At 32.1% G+C, this 6060-nt stretch overlaps 1 long non-coding RNA gene across 3 annotated transcripts in view; it reads left to right on the plus strand.

The window, feature by feature from the left end:
* The window catches only part of LOC112903907, a 19321-nt gene extending 14341 nt beyond the window's left edge, over window positions 1-4980 (plus strand). For all 3 annotated transcript variants that reach the window (XR_003231948.1, XR_003231950.1, XR_003231949.1), the window contains 2 exons: window positions 3722-3973; window positions 4384-4980. This is a non-coding gene — a long non-coding RNA (uncharacterized LOC112903907). The remainder of the gene's footprint in view (window positions 1-3721; window positions 3974-4383) is intronic.
* The last annotated feature ends 1080 nt before the right edge of the window (window positions 4981-6060 follow it).

Raw genomic sequence — 6060 nt, forward strand, 5'->3', positions numbered from 1 at the left:
TTTGGTAGAGAAGATCGGACAGATTTCGCCAAGGCAAGCTGGGCAGTCGCCTATTGCTCCTATTCCAGATAACCCACTGTACCCTGTCTGAAAGGAAGTAACGCTAGAGTAGACTCGCGAAAAGTGTATAAGACACTTTTAAGATCAACTAAATAGCTAAGCCCAAGGGAAGTCGTTCGGGGAGGCCCTCCCTAATTCCACAAGGGTGAGAAGAAACACACACGATAACGAAACGTTGAATCATGTAGAACTCGTAGGGTAAATGCAAAGCAAATTAGGAAGAATATGCAGTAAGCTAAGCGAAGAGGTAAGCAAGAGACACGTTAGACTACACTACAACTACTAAACGAGTTAGTGCTACTACTACACTACATAACACTACTACTACATACAAAAAAAAAACAAAAGAATCTACAATCAACAATTACTTCAAACAAAAAGAAAAAAAATAAGCATGCAAAACAAAAACTAAATCAAATTAACTATAAGAAACTACAAGAAACTACAAAAAAACAACAAAAACATGCAAAATAAAAAAATAATTTGAATAAAACGAACTTAATAAATTCTACTAGATAGAGCATGCAAGGTAAAGAGACTATTTCAACTACTGGGTCATCTTTGTCTTCTCCAACGTCGATCTGAAACAGATACGGTGGCAAACAGATCAATAAAGAGCAATTAAAATTAATTATTTTAAGTATCCTCACCTTAATTAATTATAGAACGTAACACTCCAAAGTTTACAGGTGTGAAAAGTAAACCAACTCAAGGAGGAATACTGCAGCAGAGAATTTATTATTTCAGTAGAAGTCAAATAAATATCCAGTTGCACTCGCTCATGGGTCGAAAATTTAAAAATTTAATCCTTTTCACTTTTCTCCCTTACTCTCAAATAAAAGTCAAAATATATGCCGAAAATTGACAAAAAAAAAAGAATTAAACACTCGTATTAAACAAATGAAACATGAAGTAAAACAAAAACACGTAATAAAGAACCAGTCAAAAACGAATAAAATAACAAAACATTAAAAATGGCGACGTGCCCACCTGATGTCTGTGTCAAGATATAAACTTTAAAAGTTGTCAATTTAATTTATGCTGTGGGAAAATACGAAGAATAAGAATAGAATATGAATCAATCAAACCAAAGAACTATTTCAACTACTGGGTCATCTTTGTCTTCTCCAACGTCGATCTGAAACAGATACGGTGGCAAACAGATCAATAAAGAGCGTTTGGCACATCATAAGTTCATAAAGTTTCGAGGTGGAAGGACGTGCTTTCGCGTCTCTTAAATTCAACTTATCCAGCTAATTTTTTCGCAAAATTACTTTTAATTTATTCTACGTCTGAAAGGTTAGTTTGATTGATTCATATTCTATTATTATTCTCCGTATTTGCCCACAACAAATTGACAAAATATTAATTGCTCTTTATTGATCTGTTTGCCACCGTATCTGTTTCAGATCGACGTTGGAGAAGACAAAGATGACCCAGTAGTTGAAATAGTTCTTTGGCTTGATTGATTCATATTCTATTATTATTCTTCGTATTTGCCCACAGCATAAATTAAATTGACAAAACTTTTAAAGTTTATATCTTGACACAGACATCAGGTGGACACGTCGCCATTTTTAATGTTTTGTTATTTTATTCGTTTTTGACTGTTTTTATTACGTGTTTTTTTTTACTTCATGTTTCATTTGTTTAATAACGAGTGTTTAATTCTTTTTTTTTTTATGAATTTTCCGCATATATTTTGACTTTTATTTGAGAGTAAGGGAGAAAAGTGAAAAGGATTAAATTTTTAAATTTTCGACCCATGAGGGAGTGCAACTGGATATTTATTTGACTTCTACTGAAATAATAAATTCTCTGCTGCAGTATTCCTCCTTGAGTTGGTTTACTTTTCACACCTGTAAACTTTGGAGTGTTACGTTCTATAATTAATTAAGGTGAGGATACTTAAAATAATTAATTTTAATTGCTCTTTATTGATCTGTTTGCCACCGTATCTGTTTCAGATCGACGTTGGAGAAGACAAAGATGACCCAGTAGTTGAAATAGTCTCTTTACCTTGCATGCTCTATCTAGTAGAATTTATTAAGTTCGTTTTATTCAAATTATTTTTTTATTTTGCATGTTTTTGTTGTTTTTTTGTAGTTTCTTGTAGTTTCTTATAGTTAATTTGATTTAGTTTTTGTTTTGCATGCTTATTTTTTTTCTTTTTGTTTGAAGTAATTGTTGATTGTAGATTCTTTTGTTTTTTTTTTGTATGTAGTAGTAGTGTTATGTAGTGTAGTAGTAGCACTAACTCGTTTAGTAGTTGTAGTGTAGTCTAACGTGTCTCTTGCTTACCTCTTCGCTTAGCTTACTGCATATTCTTCCTAATTTGCTTTGCATTTACCCTACGAGTTCTACATGATTCAACGTTTCGTTATCGTGTGTGTTTCTTCTCACCCTTGTGGAATTAGGGAGGGCCTCCCCGAACGACTTCCCTTGGGCTTAGCTATTTAGTTGATCTTAAAAGTGTCTTATACACTTTTCGCGAGTCTACTCTAGCGTTACTTCCTTTCAGACAGGGTACAGTGGGTTATCTGGAATAGGAGCAATAGGCGACTGCCCAGCTTGCCTTGGCGAAATCTGTCCGATCTTCTCTACCAAANTTTCGAGGTGGAAGGACGTGTTTTCGCGTCTCTTAAATTCAACTTATCGAGCTATTAGTTTTAATTTGTTCTTCGTCTGAAAGGTTAGTTGTTAGTTTGATTGATTCACATTCTATTACTATTATTCGTATTTGCCCACAGCATAAATTAATTTGACAAAATTGTTAAGGGTTATATCTTCAAACATCAGGTGGCTACGACACCATTATTAATGTTTTGTTATTTTATTGGCTTTTAATTGGTTTTTTATTACGTGTTTTTGTTTTATTTCATGTTTTATTTATTTAATACGAGTGTTTAATTCTTTTTTTTTTAACTATTTTCCGCATATATTTTGACTTTCATTTGAGAGAAAGGGAGAAAAGTGAAGAGGATTAAATATTTAAATTTTCTGCGTAACAGATATCTATTAAATTAATTGGTTAATAATTGTTTTTGTTTGTTTACACAGATTAGCCAACAACTGTGAGAGATTGGAACTGATATCCTTTCCTTACTGAAAAGATAAGTCGTCTCCTATGGTTAATTTTTCATCTTGGAGGCTCTTTTAGTTAATTAAGGTGAGCATGCATACTATAACAATGTATCCTGCACATTATTTACTTAATACTTGATTAATTATGTCTGAACACTTTTTCATAAGATTTCATTTTACAGGTACATTAGAAGAACTCTGGATACCATTAAATTATGAAATTTTGGAGCATTGGTTACATTAGTCTTCATTTGCCTCGGAAAGTAGCTGTGCCTATGGTTGTAAAGCAAGCATGAAAGTGCCTTTTTTTTCATTGGGAACGAAGAGAGTGTGCTAAAAAAAGGATTTATGACAATGAACTGGTATGTAACAGTATCAGTTAAAAATAGTAAATGATATCTTGCTTCTTCTTCTTGTAACTTGCTTCAATAAACAACTTTTAAACAACGTTTCAGAAATGGAAGAAGCAGAATTAATGTGGAACAGATCTTTCCATTAGTGCATGTTACTGATTTATACTGATTTATTCGATTTAAAAATGGTAATTAATTACTTTTTTTTGCCTGTTTCTATATAGATTGTTGTCCCACAAGTGAGAAGGAATTGCAGTTAATTTTGGTGCTACTAAAACAACCGATACTTTTTACGGCTTCACCTTGCAACATTATGCAGTTAATTTTTGCCGTAACAATGGGAGGAAATTGGAAATTAATTAATTTGGAAGCAACCGAAAAAACAAATTATATGCAGTGGTATCGCTTCTAGATTTGGTTGGTTTTGCTCATCACACTAGTAGACGTTAGAACGCCTCTCACTACAATTAATTATGGTAAGAGTAAATGACTTGATCGATATTTATTACTCTTTATTAATCTGTTATGAAATTTCTGTTAACAATTAGCTATTGTCAACAATATAAATTGAGGTTATTGTGCATCAATATCACTTGACAGTTTTTATTTTCCACAGAATAAATTGACATTTATCATCGATATATCTATGGAGTTTATCTATCTATGGATTTTCTTTTTAACCGTTTTCTGTTATCTATGTCGTAAATTAATGTCGTGTTATTTGACGTTAACCTATTTCGTGATCTATGGTTGTGATGTAAAATGGCGTAAAGTTGTTGTTCGTTTATTTTTTAATTCAGCTATTTTACTTGCTTTTTGGTGCGTTTTTGTTTGTGTTTCTTAATTATAAGTGTAATTAATATATTTTTTTTGTCCATTTCTGCAGGTTATGCAATAAATGAGTGAGAATTAATGTGCAGTTTGGTTATACTGAAACAGCCCAAGTCTGCAAGGGTGTGGTCTTTCCTGGATTATATTCTTGATTTGCTGTTTCGTCTTCGCCTTGTAACATCATGCAGTTAATTTTCAACCCATGAGTGAGAACAACTGGATATTTATTTGAATTCCACTGAAATAAGAAATTCTCTGCTACAGTATTCCTCCTTGAGTTGGTTTACTTTTCACACCTGTAAACTTTGGAGTGTTACGTTCTATAATCAATTAAGGTGAGGATACTTGATATAATTAATTTTAATTGCTCTTTATTGATCTGTTTGCCACCGTATCTGTTTCAGATCCACGTTGGAGAAGACAAAGATGACCCAGAAGTTGAAATAGTTGTTTGGTTTGATTGATTCATATTCTATTATTATTCATCGTATTTGACCACAGCATCAATTAAATTGACAAAACTTTTAAAGTTTATATCTTGACACAGACATCAGGTGAACACGTCGCCATTTTTAATATTTTGTTATTTTATTCGTTTTTGACTGGTTTTTTATTACGTGTTTTTGTTTTACTTCATGCTTCATTTGTTTAGTACGAGTGTTTCTTTTTTTTTATGAATTTTCCGCATATATTTTGACTTTTATTTGAAAGTAAGGGAGAAAAGTGAAGAGGATTAAATTTTGACGTAACAGATATCTATTAAATGAATTAGTTAATAATTAATTAATTTGGATCCAAGCGGAACAACAAATTATCTGCAGTAGTATCAGTATCTCTCCTAGATTTGGTTGATTAGCTCATCACACTGTTAGACTTTAGAACGCCATTTCCTGCAATTAATTAAGGTGAGAATACATAACTTGATCAATATTAATTATTCTTTATTAATCTGTTATGGAATTTCTGTTAACGATTATCTATCGTCAACAGTATAAATTGAGGTTAATGTGCATCCTTATCACTTGACAGTACTTATTTGCCACAGAATAAATTGATATTTATCGTTTTATCTATAGGGTTTATGTATCTATGAAGTTTATCTATCTATGGATTTTCTGTTAACCTTATTCTGTTGTCTGTGTCGTAAATTGTCGTGTTATTTGACGTTAATCTATGTCGAGATTTATGGTTGTGATGTAAAATGGCGTAAAGTTGTTTGTTTATTTTATTAATTCAGCTATTTTACTTGCTTTTTGATGCGTTTTTATTTGTGTTTCTTAATTATAAGTGTAATTAAAATGTTTTTTTGTCCATTTCTGCAGGTTATACAATAAATGAGAGAGAATTAATGTTCATTTTGGTTATACTGAATCAGCCCGTGTCTACATCGGTGTGGTCTTTCCTGGATTATATTCTTGATTTGCTGATTCGTCTTCGCCTTGTAACGTCATGCAGTAAATTTTCGACCCATGAACGAGTGCAACTGGATATTTATTTGAATTCCACTGAAATAAGAAATTCTCTGCTACAGTATTCCTCCTTGAGTTGGTTTACTTTTCACACCTGTAAACTTTGGAGTGTTACGTTCTATAATTAATTAAGGTGAGGATACTTGATATAATTAATTTTAATTGCTCTTTATTGATCTGTTTGCCACCGTATCTGTTTCAGATCGACGTTGGAGAAGACAAAGATGACCCAGTAGTTGAAATAGTTCTTTATCTTGCATGCT

This window comes from Agrilus planipennis, unplaced genomic scaffold (assembly GCF_000699045.2).
Source record: "Agrilus planipennis isolate EAB-ADULT unplaced genomic scaffold, Apla_2.0 scaffold7, whole genome shotgun sequence".
Lineage (NCBI taxonomy): Eukaryota > Metazoa > Arthropoda > Insecta > Coleoptera > Buprestidae > Agrilus > Agrilus planipennis.